Raw genomic sequence first — 11,729 nt, forward strand, 5'->3', positions numbered from 1 at the left:
TCCTGTATGATATGTGGCGTGTAGGCGCGTTCTTAACACCGTACAAAAAATAGTGAGTCCTAGCTTGATCTGAATTCCATTCTTTGCCAATGACATCTATGGGGTTAAATCTTGGATTTTAGGCCTTTTGTGTAATTGTATTCACAAATATATATGTAGGCTTGCAGAAACAGAGCTAAAAAGTTAATTTTGTGGCTGTTCTTGGCACCAGGACTGATTTGAAGGACAGTTTGCTGACAGTCTGAAGTCAATTGACATGGAGAAATAGACCCCAAATGGAGTTCCAACACCCCAACACCCCTCACACACTTGGGAAACTCATGAATTTTTCTCATTGGCGTTTTGACTGGGTCTTAAATATCCACTGGTTGTCTGAATATGCAACTGCTGCTACAGGACCAGGTAGGGTTATAGGCAGCTAATAAATGCTCCCCTAGTACCAACAACAACCAACTAGCAATTCTTTCATTTACTAATGTTGTAAAGACATATTTGAAGTATTAGCTCAGAGAACTGTTAGATTGCCTCAGCCTCAAAAAAAAGGTGTTTTTGCAGACACTTATTTCTCTTATATGGAGACACACTGAAGAGGAGAGTATATATGGAGAGTGGAAGAGAAAAAAAAAACTTTGGGGTTTTGATACTGTTTACAGACTAATGCATGTGGGCGATGTCTTACTGTAAACACAGATGGCTGTGAACCACACTAGGTCATGCTGAGAAGCCAAGCATATATTTGCAGGCTTTTTATTCCCCACTGAAGCAATGGTTACTCAGCAGAAGGCCATATATTTGTAGTCCTTAAAATAAAATCTTCTTGATGAGACAGTTTTGAATTAAAATAAATTATAGATCCAGCAAGCTGAAGCTTAAGAATATTGTGTCTGATCATGCTTTCTTTACTGACTGCAGACAAGACCTGCAGATTTAGGTTTTGAGATTTTCTTATAAAGATAGAATAGGAAATGCAATGTCATGTCTCAAGTATTCTCAAGATTTTATGCCTGCTTGAGCCAATATGCAAGGAAATCCGTAATGGAAAACAAGGTAGAGGCACTGGGATGTAGCCGCATAAAAAGGCAGATGGATAGAATGGACAAGACAGAAGATAGAGAACTAGTATGAATCTTGGGTAACTGGTTCTACTATTTGTTTAGGTGCATACTGACTGGATGACCTTGTGCTAGCTGCTCAGGCTTTCCTGCCACAGCACTATAACATGGGATAACAAGACTAACTTGCATAAGCAGGGTGTCATCAGGTTTGATACTATCACAGGTATTTGCATAACAACATAAGACCATATAATTATCTAGAATATAAATATATACACGCTACCTGCCTATAATAGGTCTGTGTACAGATAGCACAACCTCCAAAGGTCAACGGACTTATCTCCGGATTAGTCTTGGCCTATAACTACATATTCCTCTCACTGGGAGCTGTGGGAGGTGGGGAGACCACAGAAACTCTTGTTCTACTGACAGTTTTTCCCTTGGTCAGTCAAACCACAGCTGCAGCCTTACTGGCTAACAATAATCAAACGTCTCCTAGGGACCAGCAGTAGTACTTAAACCTGTGTTTAAGTTAGCTTAAACTGTGTGGTTTAATTTTATGTTTCTGATATGGGGATATCGTAAACATGTAGGACAGCTGAGATGGCAGCAATTCCTTTACTTGTACTGGCTACAAAAATAAGATGCCATCATGTCTAATTATACACAGTAATTCTCAAAGAATTCAGTAAGTTGAAATTGTCCATTTAACAGAATGCATATTTACTAGCACAACAATAAGAGATAGTTACTAAATTGTATTAGTTGTAGAAAATCTTATTAATTGAAGCATCACATAAGTCACCAAATCTCCATTGGTAAGAAAATTAAGAAGCAACTTTTCAACACATTATTTAATGTTCAAAATTTTCTGTAACACCTACAAAGCTTACCTGGATGAACAGTGAAAAGAGGGGCACATAAAATGGTCTCCTTTAATTTTTTGTCTAATTAGGCCTCCCTTGAGACCTAACAGTGATTGAAAACTGTATTCCTCCTTCTTATGCATTCCTCTTCTTTCCCTTTCATTGACAACAGCGCTGCTCTGATCACACAGTAAGACGAGCTCCATGTTCCAGATGAAAAGAATGCAACAACAGCAACAAAACCCACAGGAATTAAAAACAGATTTCAACTGTTTCACATGGACTGCCATTTCAGGTTCCAGCTGTGCCATCTGGTCTCACAAAAGATCTGATTTCTTCCAAAAATGTCATGCAGCATAGCTTCCAGGGTAAAAATGAATTATAATAACTTCCCTTTTTCCTTTGACCTAGTCTATCTACTATTTTTCATCTGACACTCTTTATTTTAACAGGCTTTAGGACAACACTTCCCCCTCTGCCACCTTGAGTTCAACTTTTTTTCAGCTTGAAATACTATGTGCCTTTGAAGTAAACATAAAATAGTATTAAACTTAGGTGGTCCACATTTCAGCTACTGAACACTACTTTTTTCCTAACAGTCATTGTTAGAAGTTAAAATAAAAAATTTAACCTTCATATCCATGTGAAAAACTGCCATGCTGTCCCTATTTTAGAATGTCTAAATCTAGAACACATTTGCAATTGGTGAGTAATCACTAATAATTATCATCACTGGCATTCAATAGATTTGTTTAGAGGAATAGCTTCCAGTTTCTGATTGCAATGTACCTCCCTGAATTATGTCTGCACAATGAAAAATGTGTGTGATTATTGCCAGTCATGTCACTAACAGTTGGGCTTTATTTAGAAGATTGAAGATTATTTTGTTGGCAAAGGAGTGGGAAGCCTATGTTGAAGGAGGTTACCATGTATTTGATTCAGAAGACATCAAGGTTTGCTTTTACACTACTCTAGAGGGGAAAATTAATTTGCTTGGCAGCATGAACAACAGTCTATCTGCCTGACACAGCTTATATTTTTAATAATGAAGTGGGATGTAGCTTTCATGTCATACCATAAGGAGAAGTGAGACATTCTCTCTAGTAATTTGAACCAAAGCAGGATATGAAGAGGATGATGGGCATGCTGGATTTAACACAGAATTCTAGAGAAAGCCACAGATCAAACAAAACACATTAACAAGCAGGACAAAATCACTGAGTGCTTCAAAACTCACTTTTATGCTTGTGGTTTAACCCCAGCTGGCAACTAAGCACCACAAAGCTACTTGCTCGTTTCCCCACCAGCAGGACTGGGAGGAGAATCAGAATGGTAAAAGCTAGAAAACTCATGGGTCGAAATAAAAACAACTTCATAGGTAAAGCAAAAGCTGCACATGCAAAGAAAGCAAACAAAACAAGAAATTAATTCACCATTTTCCATGTTCAGTCGTCCTCAGGAAGGCAGGGTTCCATTGTGCATATTGGTTACCTGGGAAGATAAACACCATCACTCTAAATGTCCTCCCACTTACTGTTTCTTCCCCCCAGTTTATATACTGAGCATGATACCAGCTGGGGTCAACTGTCCTGGCTGTGTCTCCTCCCAACTTCCCAGGCATTCCCAGTCTTCTCACCAGCAGAGGAGTATGAAAAGGGGAAAAGGCCTTGGCTGTCAGTATTAAAAAAATATCTCAACACTGTTTCCGGCACAAATCCAAAACACAGCTCCATACTAGCTGCTGTGAAGAAAATTAACTCTTCTCCTGCCCAAATCAGCACATTCTTTCACCACAAGGTGTAAAAAATCACTTAGTGAGGCTTTTTTAAAATCAAAAGTATTAAAAAAAAGGAAAGAAAAAAGAAAAAAGAGAAATAACAATCAGCATGAAAAAACACATGTTTTCAGTTCCATGCAATGACACCAAAACTTCCAGAACCATTTGGAATCACCACCTATAGCTGAGATTTTTCTTCCTGTGATTATCTGGATACTAAAATACTGAAAAGACTTACTGAAAACACTGAAAAGAGCAATTGTTAATAATCAGTTTCGTAAGTCATAAACTCTCAGCAGAACATGTTATGATGAGGATTTGTGTTCTTGCCCCATCAACATTTCACTCTTTGCAGCAGCCACCTTCAACCAAAAGGTTTTTACAAAAACTTCATAATTTAGGATTACTTTTTGTTCCAAAGGAAGAGCCAGTATACTGTAGAATGTTATTTGGCTATTGCTAACATTACAATCCATGTTAGCCCTGACTTTTCAGAAGTCAAGTGGTTTTTTTTCCCAAGCCTACTGATTTTATACACTGTTTACTAGTGATATAGAAAGCAGTTTTCTTGTGGACTGCTTATGGGTAACTTGTCTCTATTTAGAGTTTTGGATGCTATATAGAGTGGAACACTCCATTACATCTATTCAGCTACTCAAGACAAATCATATTCTTTGGTCTGGATATAAGGATTAATGCCTTAATATACCTTAATATATCTTAATAGATGGATGTAAAGGGAAAAGACCATGAGTAGTGCACCACAAGAAACAAGCTAGAGGCTTAAAACACTTTTCTCTGGATGTCCCTTCAGGACCCAGGGCAATATATCTTTGTACAGGCATGGGCTGGCCTTCATGTTGATAGAGCTAGGAAGCCTCTCACTGACCTAACCAGAGAGCCTGACAGCTTCAATGGAGTTTATTTACTAAGCAAAACTATAACTATACACAAAAGGTACTCTTACCTAAACCTGCTTGAAGCAGAATTCTTGCAAACAGCTTTATTATCTAAACAATGGTATATTAATGTAACTCTCCCTGCTCAGGATGCCTCAATGGTTGACACACAAAAAGAAAACACAGCATTGACCCACTTCAAAACAACTTCACCATAAGAGCATCAGGCGCAAAGCAAGAAACGAAAGTGGTCGCCTGCAAAACAAACTGAAAAATTTACACACAATTTATGCCAGATGCCCACACTTGTGACCAAAACACTATACAGAACCTACTCTGTTCACTGACCTTTGGCGGGAGAAGAACACATGAACATGGAGAGACTCTGGCACTCATCCTGGCAAAACTGAATATGCATTACTACTATTCTCAAGAAATGGCAACAGCTAATTTTCAGCAAGGAGGTATCATCACTTGGTGTAATGGAAAGCCCTTTAAATTGCACAAAAATTGTTGCTAGGGGTAATCTATGGAGATGGCACAAAGGGTAAGATGGGAACAAGACCCTCAGGTGCTGTCAAGAACAATCATTGTCACCCTTGAATGGGGCTGGAATACGGAGGAACTCTTCAGTAGGACATGACTGCTGACACTGTGGGCAGAACACTGTGTCACAGCTGTCTCCTCAATACACATGCACTATAATTCTGTCCTCTTTTCTCTATTTATTTTGTGTACAGGACAAAATGCGGTCCTTGTGCATGACTAAGGCTCTTGGAGGAGAAAAAGGTAATAATGAAGAAAAAAAGAGGAAATAGTAGTTTGTTCTCTAATCAGATGAAGAAAATATTTTAAAGACCATCAGAGAGTTCTATAGTTAGATTTGAAAGTCAGAAAAATTATGATTATAATATAGTCTATAGACTACATCCATCTCTTTGAGTGGACACTTTAACTATAAAAGAATAACACAATATATGGTGTTAAAATGCTTTTATACTGGAGAGAATATGGTGTTAAAATGCTTTTGTACTGGAGAGAATATATCTGTTAGCTCACCTTCTTCTTACTTAAAAAGGCTGCAAACATTTCAAATACTCATTTGGAGCTTTTTCAAGTCAGTCTCTATTCAGAAACATTCCTTTTCTTAAATTAATTGTTTTTAATTATGCCAAAGTGTACATATTATTATCTGGTGACTATAGCATAAAATAACTATAGAAATTACCTAGCTGGTGCATTGAAATACCTTTCTGAAGTCAAAGACAGAATGATATTATGTACTAAATGTCTACGCCACTAAAATTTCAAGGTAAGTTAGTTGAAATTAGCTCATTTATTTAGGTTTCACAACTAAACTATAACAGTTCAAAACAGGGTATTTTTTTAGATGGATAAAGTCTTCTGTATTTCCAAGACAATGAAATTTACACTGATATCAAACGCCTCTTGATTTTCTTTGAAAAAATTTTTCCCAACGAAGTATTGAGTACTTCCGTAATCAGCCCTCCAAACCTATAAAAGAGAAATTAAACACTCCAGCCATGAATTACAAATTTGTGTGAGAAGGTTCCCTCCACAGTCTTCAAAGGAAAGTTCAGGACTGGAGGGGACAGTTACACATTGTGCAAATGAAAGATTTGCAAATTAAAGATTGTTACTGAGTCTTCAGCAAAAGGGAGAAGATGAATCAGGTAAGACACCTTGCAGAAGCTCAGCTATAGTCCTACTTGATATCCCATAAAATCTTTCCATGCTTTGACAAGGAAATATTTCAACTTGAAGGGAAAAAGTGCCTGGAAGAAGTTTATAGTTCCTTAGGTCTTGTACAAGCACACTGGTAGCTGACACTGGAAAAAGGCTAGGTATTTTTGTTGTGATGCACCCAATCCCTGCAAATCTGCAGTTTTTATCTACTATTTCACCTTCTTAGGCAAACTGGTGTATAAAACTGTAGTAGTAAACATTTTCTCAGATATGTAGAAAATGTTTCATTAGGTATGTAACTTAGCTAGACTCACAAAAGATTCCTATGCCATAAACCTGTAGTTTCACCTCAGAAAGTGAAGTCTTGTTGACTGTCATTGAGATTCAGATCAAATTTTCTGGAAAGAATACCTCAACTTTTGATGCTGGACAAATTTTGGCAGAAATTTCCTGGAACAAAAATGTATGTGATATATGATATATGATATATGATATATGATGATATATGATGATATATGATATATGTTATATGCTATATGATATATTACATATGACACGTGACATGTGACGTGACATATGACATGTATATGTATATGTATATGTATATGTATATGTATACGTGTATGTATATGTATATGTATATGTATATATGTATTAGTGTGAACCTTGAAAAGAGACCTCATCAAAGGGGATCAAGTACATAATGCATCCTACATCCTACAAGTTTTAAATTTAATTATCCCAATTGGCACACTTCATTGTTTATTCTCATAACCTACTCATATTCAGCCGCCAGAATGATGTCGTTCAGCAACATGTAAAAACTGAACACCTGTTTGATCTGCTTTGGATTATATGCATCCCTATCATCATCTTCAGCTTTCCTTCTTCAACTTTCATCTGTTTTAATGGCAAGCAAGCACAAGCATTAGAAACACATGAAAACCCTTGAGGGAAATAATTCTGACTACTCAACATTCATGAAAGGAAAACATCCTGTACTCATCTGAGTCTCAAGTAATGCGAAAGCAATATTTAGACATGAAAAAATACAGAAATTACCAATCATATATATTTTATTCCTTTTTTTTTTTTTTCATTAGGTTTGGGTTTTTTTAGTTGTTTCTGTTTACCTTGTGTGAGAGCAAAACAACCTACTATATATTCTGGCAAAACAACCTGATACCCTTGGTAGGTGCTCTCACTTTTGAGAGAAGATGTAAAAATCATCTGAACTAAATAGGAACTGAACCAAAAGTGAGTTAAATATCTGTCTTTGAACAGAAGTATATTTTAGTTACACAGCTTTCAAATTGCCTGCAGTTTTTTATGTTTAAACAAAGATCCTTGTAGAGCCATTATGATGTGTTACTATGCATTAATATTTTATTTATTGTAAAAGTAATGAAAGATATGTTTTGTCCCAACTATAGCTACATTTTAGAAATGCAACATTCTTGTTCAGGTGTAATATTAAAGATGCTATTTGCTGAATTTGAGAGTCTTTGATGCAAAAATTGTTACACTGCTAAACCACTCTTCATTGTCATGGGAATTTTGGAAGCAATGACAGCACAAATGTTTCTAGGCCTTCCCTTTTGTTCCCACTCCTGGTGGGAACAACTGTCCTGATGCAACCCTGTGTGAGATTATCCTATAAACATTACAGCTTAGAATATGCCAAGTTAAAAAATCCTTGGTCAGAAGGGTTTGGGCAGTGCTTTCAACTGGGTTTGGTCAGTTCCTTGGGTGCTGCTGTCCAGAACAAAGGCCAGAAGTAGAGTGCATGACGAAGAAAAAATTGACAACTGCTGAAATCTCATCTCCCAAAATTACAGCCCTCTGCAGAGTTCTGTAATTGCTGTGCTGGCACAGTCAGTGCTTAAAAAATGGTGAGAGTGTTCCTTGCCTGCCAAGGTACAATGGTAACATAGAGTTCAATCTTGGTGTAATGAACAAGGATGAGGCTACTTCTAAAACACTGAATAAAAATAATGTTCAACACCAGTTTGCCAAGGGTATTTTCAGACTACTTACAAACACTACATTTGTTAGTCATGATACGCTGCTGGAGCTTAAGTGATGATCATTGTGATCATTGCTTGAATTGAAGTGGAAGCCCAGTTAATTCAATGACATGAGAAAGGGCTGAGACTGCAAAAAATTTGATTTATGATTAAGCCACAAAACTGCCCTTTAATAAGCATTCTCATGTCATTATATTAAGACTATGTCTGTTAGAGGAAGTAATGTTTAATATTGACATGGAATGTGATTAGCTTCACAAAAGTTTATATGCTTCTGAAGTTGTGTGAATCAAGAAAAGAATGAAGGGTGTTTCTTGTGTGAGGAGACTAGCCTGGAACTCAGGGATTTAGTATTTACTTTAGATTCACTGGACCATTTAGGATCAGCTTTACAAAGTTGTTATATATCCACAGTGTTACTGACTGTAGCTGTAATTGTGAACATGGAAGCTCTGAAAATTAGTTTTTCAAGCTCACAGGATACCACAGTACTACAAAATACTGACTACACATTGGTTACAATTTTTCTTGATTCCACTTGCAAGTACAGTACTTTTATTAGTTTGTTTGCCAGTTGTCTTTTGTACTATCTTCACTTCTTTAACTCAGTGTACTTTCAATGCTCTTTGATCTTCAGCACTTACTACAGAGTTCAGCCTAATACCTGCAGTTTATACTCCTTGAGTTGTTAATACATCCTTCACTGTTTTATTATTGAATTATTACAGCCTTTCCAGCAGAGAAAACGAAATATTTCTTGGAAACCTTGAAATGCTCATGGGTCTTATGCCTAGTATATAAAGAGCAGATTAATTCCAAGCTATAAAAATAAACAGCTCTCTTTGTTCTTAAGAGGATTTGGATTGAGTGGAGTGGCTTTATAAGTATATGATTGCTTAGTATTGAAGTTTGGAAACAAAACAGAAAACGTATTATCCATTCATGTTTATAAATTACCAGCTTTGGTATTTTCAACTTAGCCATTCCTTGAGCTTCTTATTAAGTCTTCCTACTTGAGGTCTGTGTACTTTACAAGTTTGGATTTTTTTAAATGAATACAGAAGAACTTCAAAATCAAACCCACCACGAGGAGAAGGAAGAGAGGCAGTGAGGGAAATTTATATATCTAACTGAAAAGCCCAGGAGATTATACCAAAAAACATGAATACTTACAGCACAGCAGCCTCTATCCCCTTCCAATTCTGGCTACCCTCTGTAACACTGCTGTGTTTAGCAGTGACCACCATTATGCTGGGGAATTCTGTGATGTCATTTTCACAGGGTCTTAAAAAAAAAAAAAAAAAAAAAAACAAAAAAAAAACCACCACAAACCCTGCCCATTGATTTCCACAGTGTTTGGTTTTCTAAAGAAGGTTTCTGAAAGAAGTATCTTATTTCCTTTCTGTGGAATACTAAAATTCCTTGATTGATTTCTGTAAGAGTAGGGTTTAACTCCTGCAACTCTTGGCTGAAATTCCTTCTACCTGTTTATGTCAACACTGCATTTAGATCAGTATAGCCCTGTCACTTCCACCCTCGATGTGGCTACATCAGATAAGTGATGGGGTGTTTTCAAATTTCAGGTAATGTTGCAAGTGCACAAAGAGAAAAGGTATGTTCATAAAATAAACAAAGCATAGGCAATAACAACAAACACATAACAAGGCAGGCATGGCCTTGGAAATTGGAATGATATTCCTCATGGGGCAACTCACAGGTTTCAGGGAGTATTCAACAGGAAATGAGGACAACAGCCCTTAATCAAGAGTTTCTTCCAGAGCTGAGGGTTGTCATGAAGCACAAAGGTGACGGATGAAGAAAGCAGAGGGTGTGACTGAAGAAGGAAACAAAGACTGTCTATACTTACAGGAAAAATGGAGCTTAGCAAAACTTTCATAATGAGAAATAATAACTACAATTAAGAGGCATAAGTTAATGAGAGCTAATAAGAAAATCAGCATTGAAACACAGTGCAAATCTAAATATAACTGGGGGAGGTATAAGGGCTTTAGGCCACATTGTTATTGCTAAGCAAAGCAAAATATGCTCTGGCTGAGCTTTCTTACATTTTTAACTCCCCCTATACCACTTTGCTTTGTGAAACTTGCAGGCAAATCCCATAACCTTCTCTCAGCATTCTGCCTATTCCATATAGCATGCAAAAACCCAGCCTCCTTTCATGAACTTTTTCAGTTTTATCTTCACCCTTTGCTTCAACACCATCTGATAATACACTCCTTTTCCCAGCATTAGTTTTCCAGTTAGATAAGCTAGAGGAATAGCTGAGATAGCTGGAGTTGTTCATAGTTGTTGTCTATGGAGAAGAGAGGGTTTCAGGGAGACTTCACTATGGTCTTCGAGTACCTCAAGGTACTAGAGGTATTTAGGAAGAGGAAAAAAAGCTTTTATAAAGGCAGATAGTGACAAGAGGCAGTAGTTTTAAATTGAAAGAAGGAAAGTTTAGATTAGATGTTAGGATGAATTCTTTACTGTGAGGGCTAAGCACTGGAACAGTATGACCAGAAAAGTTGTGGATGTCCCATCCCTGCTACTGTCCAAGACCAGGCTGGACAGGGCTTTGAGCAATCTGTTCCACTGGAAGGTATCCCTGTTCACAGCAATGAGTTTTGTAGCTAGATGATCTTTAAGCTCCCTTTGAACTCAATCCATACTTTGATTCTCTGATTCCATTAATATTTTGTCTCGAAGCAACTGCAAAGGCTGTGGTTCAATGGGTATGTGTATCAGGAATATCAGGTTAGGGCAATTCAGATTTACTTCTGTTGTCCTCCTTAGCACGTTGTGCTCATGTCAGCTTTGTCACACAACTTCAGTGGGAAATTCCCAGATGGTTGGCACATATATATCCTTTTTAAGTGTTGGTATGAGCAGTGTTAGATAAAAGGTTTATGTATCTCATTAGCCTTCTTCATTGTACCAAAGCATTTGGAAGAAGAATATGCGTATTAAAAGAGTTTGTAGCCAGGTGGGGATCGGTCTTTTTCCCCAGATAACAAGTGGCAGAATGAGAGGACAGCCTTAAGCTATGCCAGTATTTTGTTTTGTTTGTTTGGGCTTTTTTGTTTGTTTGGTTTTGTGTTTTGTGTTTGTTTTTTTTTTTGTTGTTGTTGTTTTCTTGTTTGTTTGGTTTGGTTTGGTTTGCATTGTGGGTTTTTTTGGGGGGTGGGAGGGTTTGTTTGTTGGGTTTTTTGTGGGGTTTGTGTGTGTGTGTGTGCGTGTGTGTGTGTGTGTGTGTGCGTGCGTGTGCGTGTGTGTGTGTGTATGTGTGTGTGTGTGTGTGTGTGCGTGCCTGTGTGTGTGTGTGTGTGTGTGTGTGTGTGTGTGCGCGTGCCTGTGTGTGTGTGTGTGTGTGTGTGTGTGTGTGTGTGTGTGTGTGC

Source organism: Lonchura striata, chromosome Z (genome assembly GCF_046129695.1).
Source record: "Lonchura striata isolate bLonStr1 chromosome Z, bLonStr1.mat, whole genome shotgun sequence".
Taxonomy (NCBI): domain Eukaryota; kingdom Metazoa; phylum Chordata; class Aves; order Passeriformes; family Estrildidae; genus Lonchura; species Lonchura striata.